Source organism: Pongo abelii, chromosome 5 (genome assembly GCF_028885655.2).
Source record: "Pongo abelii isolate AG06213 chromosome 5, NHGRI_mPonAbe1-v2.0_pri, whole genome shotgun sequence".
NCBI lineage: Eukaryota > Metazoa > Chordata > Mammalia > Primates > Hominidae > Pongo > Pongo abelii.
The window spans coordinates 105,122,082-105,145,584 of record NC_071990.2 but is presented as its reverse complement, the minus strand read 5'-3'; the positions used below and the strand labels follow the sequence as shown (position 1 = coordinate 105,145,584).

General features: G+C 35.0%; 1 long non-coding RNA gene across 1 annotated transcript in view; it reads right to left on the bottom strand.

Annotated features, from left to right (window-relative positions):
• The window catches only part of LOC129060010 (uncharacterized), a 132,890-nt gene that overhangs the window by 18,922 nt on the left and 90,465 nt on the right, over positions 1 to 23,503 (bottom strand). Inside the window, exon 5 of the long non-coding RNA XR_008526317.2 lies at positions 15,405 to 15,533. This is a non-coding gene — a long non-coding RNA (uncharacterized LOC129060010). The remainder of the gene's footprint in view (positions 1 to 15,404; positions 15,534 to 23,503) is intronic.

The following is a 23,503-nucleotide window of genomic DNA, read 5'->3' as shown; positions in this document are numbered from 1 at the left end:
TCTACATGAAGATGTGATTAATGTAATTCTAGAACAAAGAGTATATCAAGATAGAGATCATGGGGGTGAACATGAAAAAACCTACAAATGTGAACCCAGGAATCAAGGTAAGTGAAATGTTACAGCAAATGCAAGTAAATTAGACAAGAAATTAACAAAAGAGTCAGAGGTTTTGTGGTAAAGGGCAGATAGTGAATAAGCTGTATTCAATTACCTAATGATAGGGAAACATAGGAGCCAAAAGTCTGAATAGTCTAAGACAAAAAATTAAGAGTCAGTAGATATCTATATTTATAGTCTGGAAAACGTTCTAACTGTTCAGAAAATTGTGAGAAACTGTGGTCAGAGGAAAATCCAGTGATCAAGGATTCTATGAGCAGTTGCTAAAAGAATAAGAAAGTTCATAGGAATCTACTCCTGGGGAAAGACAGAAAACAAATTTACCTTCTAAGGAGCTGTAGAAAGGTGATGTAATTTGTCTGGAATTCTGAACATTGTCTAATTTTAAGGCAGTGGACATTTGCTTTGGGAGAATTTTCTAGCCAGGTCCTGCTTCTAGGCATACATGCTTAGCATGGCAGGAGCTACACTAGAGGTGACACATAGCCAAGTTACAAAGATATTTTTACATCATGGCTTAGGAAATATATTCATAGGTTAGAATGGAAACTCAGAATCACAATGCCTTATAGGTTTGGAAAATGTATTTTTTATTTACATACTCTATTTTAATAAATATGTTGGGGAAAAATCCAAAACTACAGTCTCTGACTGAAAGAATCATGCTTGGGTAATTGTGAAGGACACCATCGAGAGGCTGCCCCTAGGGAGTCTATTTCTCAGTCTCATAGACTTAGCTCATTTAGATTTTCCTTGCATGCAATCAACACTTTCTTCTGTTTAATTTAACTTTAATGAAGACATTTCAACAAATGTTTACTTTGTATCCTATAGCTTTTCATCCCCAGGATTTCAGAAATTAAAGAACTTTTTAGAAGTGTAGGTAAGGCAAAATTAACAAGTAGTATCTTTGATTGAAACTTGAACATAAGGAGACAATATGAAGAATGTGTTATAACAATTGCATTGTGATTACATTTTTTAACATCAATGAAGACAGTTGACTATCTCAATAAACTCCAGCCTATATAGTTTTCTTTAATTTTATTGTATGTTAATAAGACTATTGATAAAATATAAAAAGTAATAAACGATTATCAATATTTAGACTTGATCCATTTCTCTTTCTGCTAGACTACGGGACTTTGATTTGTCACTTATAGTTTCTAATGCCGTATTATCACTTCCAAATAGCCTCTAGAAAGGACATTGGGTTCAAACTATGAGTAAATGAATTAGCAATTTCAGAGGATGCTATGGTTAGCTGCATAAAAGGTCAGATAAAGACAAATGCTGTGGAGAAATTACTCATGACCAAGAACCTGCAAGCAAGAATGCATTGCACATTTATGTCACTCTATTCCTAGAGCCTCCTCCTTCCTTCCATCTCTCTCTCTCTTTCTGTATCTCTGTCTCTGTCTGTCTCTGGACTACTCCTGCATCCAGTCAAACCACTTCTGGACATATTTGATTGGTTCTGAGGCAGACACTTGACCTATACAAAGCCACACAAAGGCCTTTATAGGATATTTCATACTAAAATTGAGAAGTGGAGAAATAGTACTTCTATGGTGGCCAGAAAAATGGGATATTTTTTCATGCTACATGGAAAAACAGGCTCCAGGGAAATACATTTGTCTCTTGGTATCCTTGGGGAATTGGTTCCAGGAAGCTCCCACAAATACCAAAATCCACTAATGCTCAAGTCCCTTACATAAATGGTGTAGTGTTTGCATATAACCTATCTATATCCTCCCATATACTTTAAATCATCTCTAGATTACTTATAATACCTATGGCAATGTAAACACTAGGTATTATAAGTAATCTAGAGATGACTTAAAGTCTATAGGAGGATGCACAGTATAGGGTAAACAGCATTTACATTGTACTAGGTATTATAAATAATCTAGAGATGATTTAAAGCATATGGGAGGATGTGCATAGGTTATATGCAAATGCTACACCATTTTATATAAGGGACTTGAGCATCAGTGGATTTAGGTGTCTATGGGAGTTTTCTTAAAGAACCAAAAGTAGAACTACCATTTGATCCAGCAATCCCACTACTGCGTATCTACCCAGAGGAAAAGAAATCATTATATGAAAAAGACATATGCACATGCATGTGTATAAGCAGCACAATTCGCAATTGCAAAAATATGGAACCAGCTTAAATGCCCATCAACCAACAAGTGGATAAAAAAATGTGGTATATATATACCATGAAATATTACTCAGCCATAAAAAGGAATGAAATAATGGCATTCACAGCAGCCTGGATGGAGTCGTAGACCATTATTTTAGGTGAAGTAACTCAGAAATGGAAAACCAAACATCGTATGTTCTCACTTAAAAGCGGGAGATAAGCTATGAGGACACAAAAGCTTGTGATACAATGGGGGACTCGGGGAGAAGGATGAGAGAGTGGTGAGGGATAAAAGACTACATATTGGGTACAGTGTACACTCCTTGGGAGATAGGTACACCACTAAAGAACTTATCCATGCAACCAAACACCATCTGTTCCCCAAAACTATTGAAATAAAAATAAAAATAAAAATACTAGTGCTTACATTGTTATGCAGTATTGTTTAGGAAGTAATGACAAGAAAAAAAATGTCTGTACATGTGTAGTACAGGAATGCTGTACTCTTGATGAGTCTACTCCCTTTCTTTCCACTCCTCCTGTCTTTTTATACAAGCTGGAGGAGGGATGGAGATAACTGGGATGATGGTTTATATGCAACCTGCTTGTGCGTGTGTCTGTGTGTGTGTAACATATATAATAAATATATAAATGAAATGGAAATATTGTACCGAAAATGTTAATAGTAGTTATCTGTAGTTGAAATTATAGAGGTTGTTAATTTCTGTTTTGTGTTTTTCTGATCTTTGCCAAATTTTATGTTGAAGTTGGTCATTTTTTTCTTAAGACAAAATTAAAATTATAACTTTTTAAAAGTGTGACAATTTAAAGTCAGTTGTATCCATTAAAAGCCATGGCATTATATTATCTATAGACTCTTAAATTGAACAATAAAGTAACTTACAGGATTAGGAAATTGCATCTTTAATGTCACAAACACACATTTCTCTCTTTATTAATCACTCAGATTTTGAATAGAGAACATATTTCGCTATCTTGCTCTTTTGTTTTACTAGATACCTGGGGAGACTCCTGGGATTTACTATACTGTCTTATAGTTAGTGAGTTTTTTCTGTACATAACAAATAATCTGGAAATTCATTATGTGATCAGCATCTCAGATAGTTTACAAAGACTGGAACTTGCCCTGTGTAACTGTTAGCCTAACAGATAAGAGAATATGGAGTGTTGCTTATCATTAATAACATCAGATATACACAATCAGAAAGGTGGGAAAGATTATGCTTCTGCTAAAGATAAATGGAATTTTGGCTTATTTTGATTGACACTTAGACTAAGTGGATATAAGGAAAGTACAATCCAGAATACTAAGGTATTTTCTTCAAAATATTATTTGTGTGAACTCCATTTGAAACATTGATATGGTATTACATTGCCTGAACATTAGCTCAGTTTCTATATGGCCAGATATTCTATGTCTCAGTTTTTTAATTGCTAGAGTGAAGTAAAATATCTATTTCACAGAATTTTCAAGAGACTTATGTGTAATTATGAATATATTTAAAAATAAAGAGCACTACACAAATCCAAGTATATTAGTCGGCTTGGGCTGTCAAAACAAAATACCATAGACAGGTTTGTTTAGACAACAGAAGTGCCTTTCTCACAGTCTAGAAGCTGGAATTCTGAAATCAGAATGTCAGCATCGTCAGTTCCTAGCCAGGGCTCTCCCCTTTGTTGTAAATGGCTGTCTTCTTGCTGTGTGCTCACATGACTTTTTTGTGTGCTTGGGCAATGTGGCGGGGGAGAGAGAGAAAAAGAGAGGGAGCGTGTGTGTGCACATGTTCTGATGTGTCGTCTTATAAGGGTACTAATCTCATCATGAGGGTCCCAGCTTTATGACATCATCTAATCCTAATTACTTCCCCCAAACCATATAACCAAATACCTTCATATTGGAGGTTAGGGCTTCAACATATACATTTTGGAGAGAACACTAACATTTTATCCATAACACCAAGTTGTTATTATTGGCAACATAATCATGGTAATTATATTAGGGTTATCCAGAGAAACAAAATCAATATGATTTGTCTCTCTCTCTCTCTCTCTATATATATATAATATATATTTTATATATATAATATATATTATATATAGAAATAATTCTATAATATATATTATTATATATAGAAATAATTCTATATATAATATATATTATACATAATAAATTATATATATATTATATATTTAATTTAAAAAACAGCTCATGTGATATTATGGAGGTTGGCAAAGCTAAAGATCTGCAGAGTCAATCTGTAAACTGGATACCGGAGAGAGTGGATGGTTTAGTTCTAGTCCAAGTCAGAAGACCTAAGAAACAGGAGAGCCAACAATGTGGTTCAACTATGAAGCCTGGTAAGCTTGAGACCCAGGAAGAGCCTATGATTCCATTTGAATGTGAAGGAAAAAAAAAATTGAAGGCAATTAGGCAGGAAGAGCTCCCCCTTACTAGGAAGAAGGTCAGTCTTCTTGTTTTATTCAGGCTTTTACTGAATGGATGAGGCCCATTCATACTGGGGAGGGCAGTCTGCTTTACTGGGTCTATCAATTTAAATGTTAATCTCATTCAAAAAACACACCCAGAATAATGTTTGACCAAATATGTCAGCATCCAGTGGCACAGTCAAGTTAACACAAATTTAATTGATGCACTAATGCACTAATAACTGAACTTGTGGAAAAAGAACTGGCACCCAGACTTTTCCTGACTGTAATAATTTCATAGGTAGCACTATGTCTCCATGCTGAAATGAGCTAACAGGTGTGAAGAACCCAGCACAGTGCTCAGGAGTAATATATATGCAATACATGTTCGTATTCTTCCCTTTGCTTTACCCTTCCAGTAGCAACCAATTGCTCCATCAGCATCTTGAAAAGGAAACCTGGAGATTTTCTTGTTTGTTTTTGTAGGTGAACAGAGGGAACACACAGGTGTCCAAGGGAGAAAATACAGTCATGGGTTCTTAGTTTCTGTTTCTGATTGGGCCAGTAAAGCCCTGCCTTCATTCCTCTTTTCCACTTATCACTAGAGACAGAAACTAGAAACCATGGCTTTAGGCTGCTAAAAGCCTAAAACAACACAACACAACACAACAACAACAACAACAACAAAATAATCCAGGACTTTAAGTCTGAAAGGACCACTGTAAATATTTATTCTTGTAAATTATATTTTTTCTTACCTGTCTCATTTCATTTTCTCTCTTTTTAGTTTTAGTAACTTTGTTATGATTTTCTTCTTTTCTCTATCAGTTACCTTTCATATTTAATTCCTAGAGAAGAACTGAAGTTTTGGAGCAGGCCAAACTCTTTAGAAATTACAGAAGATCAAGCAACTTGCTCAAAGTCACACTCTATTAGGAATGGCAGAACTAGACATAAAATAATTTTTTTCTCCCTTCACATTCAATCATACTTCTACTAAAATAGTCTGCATTACAAAGTTGGTATATATTTTAAATTATTATCACTGAGAGAGGAATATATCAAAGTACTTATTCCCCCTAAAATGATCAGGCTAAAAAGAACATATTACTATTGCCCTAGAATTTGAATGCTTTGTAAAGAAAACAAAAGCTAAAATATATGACACATTAAAATTTACCATGAACTTTCTATTTATATAATTACATAAGTAAGATAAAACTAATCCTTTCATAATTAACTGTATTTTATATTTGTATGTAAAATCTGCTCATTACCAATTATAAATCTAAGATAATCATGTTAATTTCTTATTAAAGACCTAAACTAAAATAAAATTAAGCAATTGAATTTTTAAGTTATTTTTGCATGTAATGTTTTAACTAATCTGTATCACAGTACATAATAGACTTTTCTATATAATTCTTAATTTTTCTATTGTTAGAAAAATGAAATATCAGTAAACGTGTTTTTCATTAAAGAATATCTTAAACGGCTTTCATGCTATAGAATAAATTGCTCTTAATAATCCCTAAGAATAAATTTAAGAAAAAGTTGGTATATCATAATCCATTTGAAAGGAGAATAGGAGAAGAAAGCAATTGGTGAGCATAATCAATTATCCTAAGGAAAATATAAACAAATGTTAGCTCTGCTTAAAATCTGTTTAGAGTTTTATTATCTTGTTTACTTTTGATTTCAAAGGGTAACAATCAGATTCATTTTCCATAGTTACTTGTACAAGCATAAAGTAACACAGAAAGTTTATATATACACAAAAGTAAGAACAGTGATTCCCTATTCTAAGGCTTTGGTTGGGGAATGGCAGAACTGGGCAGATGGGTAACCAGATTGGAAGGAAACTTCTCATGCACACTTTTTTTTTTATAGTTTCTTGTTTCAGAACTATGTATGCATACTTTATCAAACAATGAAATTTAAATTTTTTTTTAAAAAAAAAATGATTATTTCCATGTTTTATCTTGTCCAAGTAGATCTGCTGACCCAGTTTGCTGAGCTCAATATTTGTGTTTTGCTTAATGGCAGAATATTTTTCTTGGGGTCCTATTATTTGTCTGACTGCCAGAGATCTTGGTGAATATTACCTGTCATCTCTTGCAGTCTAATTAGTGTATAATCTTACAAACATAATACACCCAAATTTGATACAATAGTAATACCCAAAGGCTCAAAAGCAGTACTTAGGAACTTAGTTTTCTATAGTGATGGCAGAAATAAATCTGTTATGAAATATTGCTGCTGTGGATAATTCATTCCATGGAGGTCCTAAAAAGTGACATCCTAACTACTTTGATTCTATTATTTCTTCTAAAAAACAGCTCTAGACAAGAAGTAATCTCATGGAGATTAGGCAAATCTATATGGGTCTAATTTCCATATGAATTGCAAGATTAAGGTTGAGGCTTTGTGCCTGGAGTCTCATAAAGTGGATAAAAAAGAGCATCACATATGTCAGGAGAAGGCACCTTAATAAAACTCAGGCTTTGGGGAGAACTGAGGCAGATGTGGAGTATAAAAGTATTTTAATTTTTCTCCCCTGTCAAATGTGGAGCAGCAACTTTAAAAAGTGAATGATTTCTTTTATGGATGGACTTCAGTAGTAAAGGAAGTGCATTAGTTCAATGCCAAAGAAAGAGAAGAATTCTGTGTGTTCTGTTATGTCATAGTCCTGTGGTGAGCCCTGAAGCGTAAATTGTAGACAAATCCCACAGCAATAGTAAGGCAGACAAATTGCCTTTATATATTTTAAGGCATAAAAGTTAAGAGCAGATATAAGTAATAGCAAAAATTCATTTGAGCTGAGGGGCTGAGTTGTAGTTGGTACGGCAACTATTGCTTTGAATTTTCTGACCTTTGTGTAAAATAAAATCCTAGCTATATTCTTTCCATTAATGGAAACACATAATAAGATGCTTGGTAACGTATGAGACCTGCGTAGAGGCCAGCTCCTGAGTCCAAGGGAATGAAATACTGGAAATGCAAGGTGAAGCATATATATATATATATTTATTTATTAAAGATTGTGTCCCTTGTGATAGCAAATATCAAATATAAACTAACACATTTTCAGATTTATTACATTTTCCTTTTAATTAAAATTTTCCTTAGCTATAACCATATATTCATTCAATTATTCATTTATATAACAAATATTTATTAAGCAGCTATTATATACCTGGCGCCATTTAAAGAACTTTGCATAAAACAGTGACCTAAAGGGAAAAATATGTTAAAAATATGTTAGTTCTCATGGAGCTTTCATTCTATTGGGGTAGATGTGTTGAAAGCTAAATGAGTAAGTAAAACATAAACTACATTAGATTGTTAGAAATGAAATGGGGAACAATAAAGCAGATAAGAGGAATATGAAATATTGAGGGAGACAAATTTTAGATACATGATCAAGGAAGGCCTTTGAAGAAGTTGATTACCAAGCAAAGACCCAAAGGTTAATGAGGAACAGGCCATGGGCATATCTAGGGAGAGCACATTTCAGGAAACCCTGAATGAAAAGGCTGCCTGGTGGGTTTAAGTAGCCCTCAGGATCAGCCTAGTGAATACCGTAAAGTAGTAGAAGATGAAGTTATAAAAGAAATGAGGACAGAGGGGAAAGAAGACTTTCCTTAGGTTTTGTAGGTGTAGCAAGGAGTTTGGGCTTTACTCAGAGTGAGCTGGGAACTCATAAGAGGTTCTGAGTAGAGGAATTATAATAAGCGCTAACCCACATGTCAACAGGGGCATTCTGGTTGTTGTGTTAAGAAAAAACTACAGTAGGGGCAGAGAGGGATGCATTAAGATCAGGTAGGGCTATAGCAGTGATCTGCACAGATTATGGCCAAAGGGTAGCAGTAGAGCTGGTGAGAAGGTGAAGATGTCAGATCCTGGTTTATATTTTTATAGTTAAATGGAAATACTGATTAATGGGTTGGATATAGGATGTTAGAGAAAGAAAGAAGTCAAGATGAGGTCCAGTTGGTTTTTGCCTGAGTTACCAAAATCGCGGAGTTTACATTTACTTAGAAGGAAGACCAACAAGAACAGATTTAGGGAAACAGAATAATATCAGCATCTCAATTTTGGTTGTAATAAATTTGAGATGTCTATGAGTACGCTGAGTGGAGTGTTGTAGTTGAAGATAAAATGTGTAATCATCATTGTGTCGACGGTGTTTAAAGCCAGAAAACTGGATCTGCCCAAATGGTAACTGTTTAAGAGATCAAGATTTGAATGACTGAGAAGGTACAAGAAGTTATTGGATCACTGTACTAATTCACACTTCCCGGTACTGATGCAGTTAGGAACATCCTATTGGCACACTGTGGGCTTGTTTTTATAGACCATTGAATCTTCAAATGAATCAGAACAAAATTATTTAGCCCAAACACATGCAGCTGTCCTGGAAACAGGGACAATGCCTTGTGTGTCTCAAGTTCTTGGCTTCATCGCTGTTCAGCTACCCCCTGGCATTGATTCTTACAGTACTCATTGACTGAACACTTGAAAACATTCACCCTGGTTACCCTCTGTCCTTTCTATGCTTTTTTTTTTAAATTAAACTTGTCATGTTCTGAAATTATTTATTTTCTGAAGCCCTCATTAGAGCTTATGTTCCGTGGTACAGACTACATCTATCTTACTTGCTGCTGCAAACTCTGTGTTCAGAAAAATCCCTGTCATACAAGAATTGTCCAATATCTGCATCCAGATCACAGCATGGTCTAATGGAGTCCCTGCATCCTCATAAACAGAGGGAGCCAAAACCTTTGTGTGTGTTGTCTCTGCCCAGAATGCCTGTTGCTCTCCATACACTCTTAAAGCTGTAAAAAATTAATTCACCATTTTCCCACATGCAGGCAAATGGAAATTATTCTTGAAATATATTTAATTTTAATTCCAATCAGAAAAAATGGAAAGTAGGTAGGAACTTAAAAGAAGAAAAACCTGATACATATCTTTAAAACAGATGGAACAAAGACTATAGTTAGACCCTTTACTTCGTAAGATGGATTTGTTATTCTTTATTTTATGTGTATGTGATAGAGGTATGATTTGTGAACTCTAAATCAGAATAACTAGCTTCAAATCCTGATTTTGGGACATATCGAATGTCACCACGGACACTGCCATTTTGGAGTTTGTTTCTTCATTGCCGATATGAGAAAAAGAACACTCACCTTAAGATTTTAGAGATGAAGTGAAGTTTGTGGTTCTGTGAATGCCAAGCCCCTGTCTCACTGCAGTTGACTCAGGCAAGAAGCTCACCCACTTGCTCTTCTCCATCAACACATCACTGTATGCAGCGATTAAGGAATAAATGCCCCCAGCCAAGCCAGAGAGGAGGAGTGCAGTGTGCCTTTTTCTGCTTATCCCAGAGGCCAGCTCTTCCTTGCGACCAGCAATCGTAAGGCCTCAAGTCTTCCTCTGAGGGGACTGTTGGCTTTGCTGTCTGTTTTCTGCATCAAAGTATCTCTAAATCTTTGAGAGTGTGGAGAGCACCAACCAATAAATGGCTTCTATTAGAGTGATGTCAGTAGTGCCACCACTGAACCTACCTCAAGCAATAGGAGGTAAGATGGGGTTCCTCACAAGTTGTGAGCATGGTAAAAGGCAAGTGCCTAAGGTGTCCTTGATAATAAAGTCTCAACTTCTTTCTTCACTCTGTCCTGTCTGCTGTCAACCTAAGATTTATACTCCCAATACATAGTTTGAATTATGATAGTCCCTGCCCTAAAATCTTCACCACCTCTCTCAAACCTAACAAGATGGATGCCTCTGCTCTTCACAATATTGCTTCATGTTTTAGTAGTTGAGGATTTGTGGAAAAGACCTCTTTGTGTCGGTTTCCTTGTCTATACAATGTGAATAACTTTGGCATTTATCAGAGGGTTGTTATGAGGATTAGATGAGTTAACACATTTAAGCATTGGAAAAATGTCACACAATGCTTGTTTTTGAGAATAGCAATGTTATTGTTAATTGTTATTATATGGTAGTGACTTTCCTAAAGGAAAAAAATAATAAATAATAAAAACAGCACAAGCCTTAAAAATCATTCAAGTGTGTGTTTATATTCTAGATCCAATAGGTACCAAATTTGTTATGTTAGGCAATTTGCTTAGCTTTTTCACTAGAAAAGTGAAGTTAACAATTTCACTTCATCAAGTGATTTTAAAGGTCAGATTCAATTACATTAAATATATAATTAATGTCTGCCCCATTAATAGATGTGAGTAAAGTGTAGTTATTATTTGATAGTTTAACATTTCATCACTCAAAACTCTCTTTTATTCCCAATGCAAGTTGATATACTGTGACTATACAAATAGTATGTGCTTACTGTGAAAATGATTTATACATAAAATATATGAGGAAAATCGTAAAAATTATCCAGAATTCCACCTGTCTAAGACAATCACTAACTTCATAGACCTAGCTTTCATGATTTTTAGATGTTTCTATACTCACATGCACATATGTATATATAATATTTTACAGAAACTGTACTATACTTCTTTTATCATATATACTTTTACTCATTTTATTCATATATAATTGGCATATAATAAACTGCACATATTTAAAGTGAATGGTTTGAAAATTTTTGACATGTATATACACCCATGAAACCATCACCACAATCAAGATAATGACTACCTCCATTGCTCTGAAAAGTTTCCTTATATCCTTTTATAATCTCTCTCTCTTGCCCACCTTGTTTTCTGTCACTCTGGATTAGTTTGCATATTTTATAATTTTATATAAATGGAATCATACGGTGTATACTCTTTTCTTGTCTGACTTGTTTTACCCCACATAATTATTTTAAGATTCATTCATGTGTCACTCATCAATAATGTATTCCATTTATTGTCAAATAGTCTGCAGTAGTAAAGCTGTATTACAATATGTTTATCTAGTAACTTGTTGATGGACATTTGGGCTCTATTCCATTTTTGACTATTACAGATAAGTTGCAGTGAACATTTGAATACAAGTTTTTCTATGGATATACATTATCCTTCCCCTTAAATACACAGGAGTGGAATGGCTTGGTCATATGGTTGGTGTATGTTTAATTTTTAAAGAAGATTTCCAAATGTTTTTTCCAAAATGGTTGTGCTATTTTACATTTTTATCGGCAGTGTATGAGAGTTCCAATCCAGTTCCTCCATAGCCTCATAAACACTCTTTGATGGTCAGTCTTTTTATTAAAGACATTCTAATGGATACATGCTATTTCATTATGGTTTTAATTTGTATTTTAGTAACTAGTGTTGGAGCCCAGAAAACACTGCAGAATATGGTGTCTTAGCATGCTGAGTGCTTTGAATTAAAGAAAATTAAAAGACCTCATAAATAAGCCTCAGGACCAACATCTTTCTCTGACCTTCCCCCAACCCCTTCTCTCTCTGATTCTCTTTCTTTTCTGAAGCACCTGGAGAAACTTATTCTGAAATTTTCTTATCTGACTAAGGAAATTTCTCTCCAGAAGACATGCAATTATCCTAAAATCCCCTCCTGTGAAATATCATCAAATAACTCAAAAAGATAAACCACTGGAGAAGAGACTAAAAGTTACCATGGCCAGAAGAGCTTTTCATCTATTCTTCTGAGGTCAGCTCCAAGAGATTGCCTGGGAGACTTAGCTACCTAAGACAACCTTTGTTCACAGTGAAGGTCTGTTCCTTGCCTTCCTGCCATCTCCGCTCCACCATCTCTTCTGGAGCTCCAAGAAACTTTGTCCCAGGTCTTTGTTATTTAGGCCCATTTATTTTTCCTAAAAATCATGTACTACCTCTCTAAAATTACCTACGGCCCTCTGAGTTCCCTCCCGCTTATGAAGAGGGTATTTCAGCCTTAACTATCTGGTTCTTCTTTGAGTCTCATTTTTACAGAACTCCTTTGTCCACATGTATGTTAATAAATTTGTAAACATTTTTTCTTCTAATTTGTCGATTGTCAATCATTTCAGCTAACCTTCAGAAGGGACAGAAGGGAAGCTTTCTCTCTGCTCCTACACTAGTGATGTTGAACATCTTTTTAAGAGCTTACTTCCCATCCATATATCTTCAGTGATATGTCTACTTAAATTTTTTGTCCATTTTTTATTGAGTTGTTTTTTCTTATTTTTCAGCTTTGAGATTTATATATTCTGGATATAAGCTGTTTACCAGTTATATGAGTTGCAACTATTTTCTTCCAATTTTTACTTGTATTTTCATTGTCTTAAGAGTTTTCTTCCCGCAAATAAAGAGGTTTTAATTTTGATGAGGTCAAATTAATTAATTTTTTATTTTATAGGTAATTGTTTTGGTGGTATAGTTAATAATTATTTGCCTCACTCAAGGCCACAATGATTTTCTCCCATGTTTTCTTCTACAAGTTTTGTAGTTTTAGGTCATATTTAGGTCTATGATCTATTTTAAGTTTTATTTTCCAATGTGGTAGAATCTATGACTTAAGTGCATATTTTCTTTGTATATGGATATGCAATTTTTCCAGCACCACTTGAAAAGACAACATGTATACATATTTTTTCCACTGAATTACCTTTGCATTTTTGTTGAATGTTAGTTGGCTGTGATGTAGGTCTACTACTGAACTTTCCATTCTGTTCCATTGATCACTTTATTTTGATGCCAAACCACATTGTCTGAACTATTATCTTTGCAATAGACTTTGCAGTTAGGTAGCTCTCTGACTCTGTTCTCAGTCAAAATTGCACTGTATATTCTAAGTCTTTTGCATTTTCATGTGAATTTTAGAATTAGCATATTAATTTCCATGAAAAAACTATGCTATAGTTTGATATGGATTGTTTTGAATTTAGAGATCAATTGGGAGCAATTGACATCTTAACATAGCGTTAAACCTGTTGTTAAATATACTCACATTTTAAAATATCAGATTATTTAAAATAATAGAATATTTTATGCAAATTGATATTTTTATCTTTTGTGCTTTAATAAAATCATAGTTTTGTATGTTTTTTTTTTTGCGTTTTTTCTCTCTTCTCTCTTTCCCTACCCACTTTCAAAAAAAATAATGCAACCAATGATACAATCCTTATGTATTCAGTCATTATTATTTCCATGCTGAAAGAAATCATCTTAAAATGAAAATATGCCTCTTGGACCTCCAATAACAGGGAGCCTAATTGACCTGTGGCCCTTGCTGCTGAACTCCGAAATCCATCCACCTGTTGGCATGAAGGCCACACTTCCCATGAACCTAGCCAGTGATTGAAAGTGGAAAGACAACAATGGCAGGGTCATTTCTGCAAAATTGGAACTCTGGCAGGCAATTTTGGCTGGAGGACGCCCTCTCAGCCTTGCCAAACTTTATTAGAACTGCAATGTAGTAAATGTCTCTTTCATCAAACCTTCCTTGTTCCCTCTCTCCTTCATAGAAGACATTCCCAGACTCCCCCAGCACCCACCTCATTTGCCTTTCCAGAATTTTTTTTTGTTATAAATTTACTTTCACATCTAGTTTGTTTCTGCTTTTTGGAGAACTTGTGCTCATAAAACATTTCTCAGCATTTCTTCCTTTTTTCTCTCTTAACAATATATCATGGCAATTCCTTCAAATCAACTGGTACAGGTCTAACCTGTTTTTTGTTTTTGTTTTTGTTTTTGTTTTTGAGACGGAGTCTCAGTCTGTTGCCCAGGCTGCAGTGCAGTGGTGAGATCTTGGCTCACTGCAACCTCCGCCTCCTGGGTTCAAGCGATTCTCCTGCCTCAGCCTCTTGAATAGCTGGGATTATAGGTGTCCACAACCACGCCCAGCTAATTTTTGTATTTTTAGTAGAGACAGGGTTTCACCATGTTGGCCAGGCTGGTCATTGATGTATAGTATTCCATAGATATTATGTTGCTGAATTTTTTCAATTTTTCTCCAAATATAACATTTTTTTTTGCCACTTGAAACAAAGCTTTAATAAATGTTCTCTATGTGTGTGTTGAGTGTGTTTCCTTAGATTTGCAAGCTTGTTTCTATGGAATAGATGCTTCCATGTGGCATTACTTGTTTTGACAGTGAATAAATATTGCCAGTCTACTGTCTAAAATGACAGTATACTATATTATTATCACCTGAAATCCCAGCAACAATTTGAATTAATACTTGTTAAGTATTAACAACTATCGTTTTGTCCTTCTAGTAGGTATGAAGTGATATTGTTATCGTAATTCACATTCCTATAAATACTAAGGCAATATAAAACCTACAGAAAATAATTTCCTAGAAAATATTAATTACCAATTTGAATTAATTAGAAAATAAAAACTTAAGTAAACATTAACATATTTATTTATTTATTTTTTTGAGACAGGGTCTCATTCTGTCACCAGGCTGGAGTGCAGTGGTATGATCATGGCTCACTGCAGCCTTGACCTCCTGGACTCAAGCCATCCTTCCACCTTAGCCTCCTGAGTAGCTTGGACCTTAGGGCACATGCCACCATGCCCAGCTAGGTGGTGTGTGTGTGTGTGTGTGTGTGTGTAGATGGGGTTTTGCCACATTGTCGAGGCTAGTATTGAACCCCTGGACTCAAGTGATACTCCCACCTCAGCTTCCTGAAGTGCTGCGATTACAGGTGTTAGCTACTGTGCCCAGCCAACATCAAAATTTTTAGAATATTGTTTTTATAAGGGGTTTCCCCCACCTTCACTCTGTACTTCTCCTTGCTGCTGTCATGTGAAGAAGGACATGTTTGCTTTCTCTTCTGCCTTGACTGTAAGTTTCCTGAGGCCTTCCCAGCCATGCTGAACTGTAAGTCAATTAAACCTCTTTCCTTAAAAAAAAAAAAAAAAAAAAAAAATTTAGAATATTGTCTATAATTTCTAATTTACAAAAGCAACAAATAGTTTTAAAGCTAATCTTGAAAGAATAAGTATTATTATCAGTTAATATTAATTTAAGGAGAAAATTACCAAAGAAGACAAAGATGAGCACTGTGTAATGTTAGAAAGAAAACAATTTTTTTTATTATTATACTTTAAGTTCTGGGGTACATGTGCAGAACGTGCAGGTTTGTTACATAGGTATACATGTATGATGGTAGTTTTACTGCACCCATCAACCTGTCATCTACATTAGGTATTTCTCCTAATGCTATCCCTCCCCTAGCCCCCAACTCCTCTGCAGGCCCCAGTGTGTGATGTTCCCCTCTCTGTGTCCATGTGTTCTCATTTTTCAGCTCCCACTTATGAGTGAGAACATGCGTATTTGGTTTTCTGTTCTTGTTAGTTTGCTGAGAATGATGGTTTCCAGCTTCATTCATGTGCCTGCAAAGGACATGAACTCATCCTTTGCTATGGCTGCATTGTATTCCATGGTGTATATGTGCCACATTTTCTTTATCCAGTCTACCATTGATGGGCATTTGGGTTGGTTCCAAGTCTTTGCTATTGTGAACAGTGCAGCAATAAACATACATATGCATGTGTCTTTATAGTAGAATGATTTATAATCCTCTAGGTATATACCCAGTAATGGGATTGCTGAGTCAAATGGTATTTCTGGTTCTAGATCCTTGAGGAATCTACACACTGTCTTCAACAATGGTTGAACTAATTTACAGTCCCACCAACAGTGTAAAAGCATTCCTATTTCTCCACAACCTCTCCAGCATCTGTTGTTTCCTGACTTTTTAATGATTGCCATTCTAACTGGCATAAGATGGTATCTCATTGTGGTTTTCATTTGCATTTCTCTAATGACCAATGATGATGAGCTGTTTTTCATATGTTTGTTGGCTACATAAATGTCTTCTTTTGTGAAGTATCTGTTCATATTCTTTGCCTACTTTTTGATGGGGTTGTTTTTTCTTATAAATTTGTTTAAGTTCTTTGTAGATTCTGGATATTAGCCCTTTGTCAGATGGATAGATTGCAAAAATTTTCTCCCATTCTGTAGGTTGCCTGTTCACTCTGATGATAGTTTCTTTTGCTGTGCAGAAACTCTTTAGTTTAATTAGATCCCATTTGTCAATTTTGGCTTTTGTTGCCATTGCTTTTGATGTTTTAGTCATAAAGTCTTTGCCTGTGTCCTGAATGGTATTGCCTAGATTTTCTTCTAGGGTTTTTATGGTTTTAGGTCTTAGGTTTAAGTCTTTAATCCATCTTGGGTTAATTTTTGTATAAGGTGTAAGGAAGGGGTCCAGTTTCAGTTTTCTGCATATGGCTAGTCAGTTTTCCCAACACCATTTATTAAATAGGGAATCCTTTCCCCATTGATTGTTTTTGTTAGGTTTGTAGACATCAGATGGTTGCAGATCTGTGGTATTATTTCTGAGGACTCTGTTCTGTTCCATTGGTCTATATATCTGTTTTGGTACCAGTACCATGCTGTTTTGGTTACTGTAGCCTTGTAATATAGTTTGAAGTCAGCTAGCGTGATGCCTTCAGCTTCATTCTTTTTGCTTAGGATTGTCTTGGCTATGTGGGCTCTTTTTGGTTCAATATGAAATTTAAAGTAGTTTTTTCTAATTCTGTGAAAAGGTTAATGGTAGCTTGATGGGGATAGCATTGAATCTATAGATTACTTTAGGCAGTATGGCCATTTTCACGATATTGAGTCTTCCTATCCATGAGTAGGGAATGTTTTTCCATTTGTTTGTGTCCTCTCTTATTTCCTTGAGCAGTGGTTTGTAGTTCTCCTTGAAGAGGTCCTTCACATCCCTTGTAAGTTGTATTCCTAGGCATTTAATTCTCTCTGTAGCAATTGTGAGTGGGAGTTCACTCACAGTTTGGCTCTCTATTTGTGTATTATTGATGTATAGGAATGCTTGTGATTTTTGCACATTGATTTTGTATCCTGAGACTTTGCTGAAGTTGCTTATCAGCTTACAGAGATTTTGAGCTGAGATGATGAGGTTTTCTAAATATACAATCATGTCATCTGCAAACAGAGATAATTTGACTTCTTCTCTTCCTGTTTGAACTCCCTTTATTCCTTTCTCTTGCCTGATTGCCCTGGTCAGAACTTGAATCTCTGTGCACCAACAACATAGTAGCTAAATATGAGAAGCAAAGATTATCATAGGCAAAATGATCTTAAAATAAAATATAATTAAAGAGTTTAAAACCCACTTTCATAAATATGTAGCCATAGTAGAAAAGAAAATGTGTACAAAGAATAATAATATAATTAAAGTCAGTTATACATAATAATATAATTTAAGTCGGTTATACATTGGGAGATTCCTGAATTATTTAAATTATAGAAATAGATGATAAAAAGTTTCTTCAGAAATTTTAACACGATTTTTCTGAGCATTTTGTTTCAAGCTATAGACTCAAATATTTTTTCAACTAATTAGATTTTTCACAATTTGTTTTTCAATTCCTGCCCTTCATTTCTGTTTTTTTCTTTTCCTCCATTTTGAATTTTTAATGTCTGCCCGTGTCTCTCCCAGTTTGTTCCTCCAACTCTCTTACCTTCTGTCTTATAATTTCTACCTTTTTTTTTCTTTGTGTTGCAAGATTTTTATTCTTTGGGTCTTAGAGGCAACTTGTTAGTTTCTCAAGAATATGATCATCTCCTGTTATCAATTGGTAGATTTTTAAATTTGATAATTATTTCTCAGTCCCCCAAAAAATGTGTTCATAAATGTTTTTGTGGTTGTTTATAATAATCTAAGTTTTGTAAATTAACATTAGTGTTTTTTCCAAGTTACCAATTTCCTCCTTAGCAATTGTTTTCCACTAGTTGCAGCATGATCTGGTCTGCTTCTCTTTCTTCTCTGGCTGATGCATTTCCTGAGGTGTTATTTTTCTTTGCCCATTCTTGGCTACCTTGCAGCTCAAGATCAGTTTTTTTTTTGTTTTGTTTTGTTTTTTGTTGTTTTTTTTTTTCCCCAGCAGTGACAATCCTAAGACTGGAAAGGGTAAAAGGGTAAAGGGTCAGTGGTGTCCACTTCTGAGAGCTAGCTGTGTGTAACCCCCTGAAGGAAGGAACTCTGCATTCTGGGCTTCTTACCTGCAATGGCCAGCAGCTTTAGAGGTGAAGAATAATGAGCCTACTGTCCTTCCTCCATGGCTCCCTATGAAACCCCTGAGATCTCTAGGTGCTCCCAGTTAGATTTCCAAAGCCTATTTGGCCCTTCTCCTTGACAGTTTCTAGGGACTACTCTTGTTTCCAATTTTTGCCCCCAGACTCTTGGTGGCTAAGTTCTAGGTACTCTTCAAGATCAGAGAAAGAAAATCTTGAGCCTGACCACTTTTCACCAGGATTCCAATAGACTTCACAGCGTTGTTCCATCATCTGGATCATGTCTTCTGGCTTCAGCAATGTATCTGGCAAGGAATGAGGGTTGATGATAACATTGTATTGCAGCTGTGAGTAGAGAGCCAGGTAGGTATGTGAAAGTCATTCCCCAGATTTCTGCTGTTGCCCAATGTACCCCATGTATAAAAAGGAAAACTTACGTTTCTTAAAATTGAACAAATATTCTTTGTTTCTTTGCTTACACCTGAAATGCTTTACTCTTTATCACTCCCCTGGTTTATAAATATTACCTATTCTTCTAAGTTCACTTTAAATAATATCTACTCTTTGGAACATTTCAACTTTTTTGTTTTTTTAGTATTATTTACATATAAGTTTCATATACAATATTTAACACAAAATGTCCCCAGTTTATACAATTTGGCATAGAGCCAAAAAAAGTGTTAAATATTCTAAAATAATAATACCATGTATACTGATAATCTTAATTTTAAATGTGTACAAGATTCAGACAGGTTGCGTCGATGCATGAAGTCAGCATGGGGATCCGGGCCCAGGTAATCCACAGAGCACAATACACTGGCTCTCCCCAGCCTCCCATGAACTCCTGCTCTTGGCCATGAGGACCACTCTATACAGATCTTCCCATTTATAAAGAAAATATATAAATAGAAATGTTTATATAAATATTATTTTAAAAATATTGCAATATAATTTTTAAAATTTAAGAACACCGTGTTAGCCAAATAAGTCTTTCTGAAGGTGGCCAGTTGTGAATTCTTACGTAAAGCCCGAACCACGAATCTTTTTTCTCTTATGTCTCACCTCCTACTGGGAGGTCAAACATTTATTGATCCTACCTTGTATGTGATCACTCCCCTCCATTGGCCACCAAAAGCACTGGGTCTGTGTTCCGTAACACATGATATGGTTTGGCTGTGTCCCCACCCAAATCTCATCTTGAATTGTAATTCCCAGAACCCCCACATGTCATGAGAGGGACCCATGGGAGGTAACTGAATCATGGGGGCGGTTACGGTTTTGCTTTTCTCATGATAGTGAGTGAGTTCTCATGAGATCTGATGGTTTTATAACGGGCTTTTCCCCCTTCTTGCTGGGCACTTCTTGTTGTCACCATGTAAGACATGCCTTTGTTCCTTCTTTGCCTTCTGCCAAGATTGTGAGGCCTCCTTAGCCATGTAGAACTGTGAGTTCATTAAACCTCTTTTGCTTTATGAATTACCCAGTCTTGGGTATTTCTTCATAACAGTATGAAAATAAACTAATATACACATTATATTTTCTTTGCATTCTATATATTTTATACATGCTAAATTTCCCTATCTTTATTAAAGCATGTATTCCTTTATGGCAGTTGTATACTCATTCTATTATCCCTTGCATTGGCTAGCTAATGCATCCACTAGACAATTGGCCCAATAAAAATGTATGGCGTAACGCCTCTTCCTCCCTCATATTAAAATTAACATTTATACAGATTCAGCTAAATGCCAACTAAAGAAAGCATGAGAAGAAAGTCAGTCAAAATGATGCAGGAAGGAATGATAAGCTTTACCCTTAGGAGAATTTGCATATGAAGAACCATCTTCTTAACTCCTAAACCTGTATATATGGTCAACATTGAATTAATGTGAGTCTATGTCACTTCTACCATGGTTACCAATATTCTCTTTGAGAGATACAATGTTCATAATGGGCCTGCATGAGCTTCTCACTCTAGATTTCAAGCTTCTGAAGACAGAAGCCACCTGGTATTTTCTCTAGGATTTGGGAAGGAAGCACAGGTATCAAATAGAAAGAATTTGTCCTTGTTCCTTCATTCCTCCCCCTATTCATTACTGTCCTCCTGATAAGAGATTTTGGTGCCTACTCTAAAATTAGGGATGAAAGATTTCATATGATTGCTTTTTAAATTGAACTTTTCATCTGTTTATTTGTTTAAACATACTTTAGAGGAAATTATGTTAATGAATCTTTTTGGATTTGATAGTCATATTCTCTTTCATTACGTGATTTCAAGTTCCTCAGTACTTTCAGTACTTTTTTGCATGTAACTCAGCTTTTAATCATACTTGAAGTGATTACCAGATTAGGGGAAACTAAGAGGAAGGGTCACGGTTTGGAATAAGACTCTTGTATATATGTAAAGGAAAAAAAGTCACAAATGTAAACAATGATGATGATAATAATAATCATAATTATAATTTATTGAATATTTACCATGTCCATAATTAAGTGATTATTTATTAATTCATCTAATCTTTCTAGCAACCCTTTGAAAAAGTGTTATCTCTATTTTACATATGAGAAAAGTAATGCTTAACTAGTCCAAGGATACAGAGTTAATAAATGCATAGTGCAAGATTCGAACTCAAGCAGTCTAACTCCAGAGGCTTCCAGAACCCTTAACCATGCAATACACTGCCTTTCACCAAGGAGAAGAAAGTGTTTTCAATATTAGAATGAATATATTACATCAACTACATAACACTGTTTTAAGTCCAGCAAGTAATGAGGCGCTTGGGCAATTATTTAAGTACAACTATTAGTAAGCTCATACTGAGAATGTCTAGCTTGTCCTCCACAAGTCTAAAGGAGCTTCTGATCAAACAGTAAAACATAACATAAATCCCACAGCCTGCAATGTGAATAAGATATACTGCTCCAGCAATACATTTTGTTCCAGGGAACTTAAAAAAAAAATCACATTTCTTTAGCAAATCCTTTTAGTTAGGTAAAATGTTATCTAACTAAGCATTATAGATCTCTATGGGACCCAAGGGTCACATTAGGAATCCGATTAAAACCATTTCCCTCTGTCCACTGGAGAAATCAGCATTGTTCTTCACAACAGAATCCTGTCTTAACAAAGGGCTCTGGTGCTCTCTTATTTTATTTAAATAGCCTCATGGGGCCCTATACTATAGTGATATTTATAGTGCTTAGAGGTTTCAGTTTGTAAAATATTGCACTTTTCTGGAAATAGAGGAGAGTGGGGACAGGTAGGGGAGGATGACAGGTATAGATGAGGGCAATAGTAAACATTTAGTCAGAAAATAAGTTCCAGAATACGGTATTGCTATTTTTTCTTATTCTTTCTTTTTTTTTTTAACTAGAAGATTGGGATCTACAAATAAAACTATGAAAAATGTGAAATATGAGTTTTGCTCTTATTAAATTTTGAGTCTAGTTTTCTATAACTCATAAAGAGACTCTGAAGTGGGTGCAATGGAGATCAACAATTATAATTTCAAGTAACACCCTTGAAGAAGTGCTCAGGGAGTGAGAAATTATTTAGTGTGAAGCAGGAAGATTGGGGCATAATTTAAACATTGTTCAAAGATATGAAGAAAAATTATTCATCTCCTTTCCATTGAGAACCTAACAGCAGGAAATGGGCTTTTGCTGCTATCTGAGGAATTCATGTTATTATAGAAAATAGTTTCCTCTGGCAAAAGTTTTTAGGTATTTTTTCAGGGTTACATTCTTGAAAGTGGTTTGCAGATCTCTTTGTCTGAAGGTCTTTAAACACAGAATGTTTCCTCATCAGTTTGTTGTTGTTTATATGTAATTCTACAAAACATGTAGTGATAAAAATGATGGCATTTCCTGAATTCTTATTGCCTTAGAAATAGTCAGGATCATTTTTTTCTATGAACTATTATAATATGAGAATAAATATAGTAAAATATATCATATTTTTAATACTTCATCTTTTGATGCAAATATTTTTTGCAGACATTTGTGTACACAAAAATGTATATTTTATATATGCACATATAAAACTAAAATGATAAAATCATATAAATAAATACTACCTTAGGGAAACCTTGTAAAATGTTGTGCACTATAACTTGACCTTGCAAACAGAGGAACTCACCCACAAATATAACGAAGGCACTTCCTTGTCAAAATAAACTAAGTAAACATTGATTTATGCTGTTCTGAAATGTTACGCTCAGGGATACTGCCTGCTTACCCCCTCTCCTCTCTCTGCACATGTACTCTGATTTGGGAATCACTGCTCAGGGGCATCCTTAGCAAAAGGCTCTGAGTGTTCCCTGAGCTAGTCTAGGTGTAGTCTGTGACTAGAGTTCTCTGCTTTCAGGCTGCTGGACTAAAAACATGACTCACAAATTAGGTGTCTCTGACAGCTTTTAAAAGCTATCATTTGGTGGTGCTGAGAATTTTTTCTTTTATTCCATAGATGTGGATAATACTTTTTAAAATTTGCATACTTCCTTTTTGGTACCTTACACCACCCAGGATCAACCACTTTATTTTCCAATTTTAAGGACACTGGGATCTCATTAATTAGAACAGCTAATATAAATTTAAAGTTTGTAATAATTTGGAAAAGGGGCTGATTGGAAATTATTTGTACTTAGCAAATCTTTCCCTCAAATTGTTCTAAATTGCAGCTTGAGCTAAATTGCAGGAGGAATGCTTAAAATACTTAAGTGAATGGGTGATTTTGAAGCACTTTTAGAAACACCCACATACTTACAATAT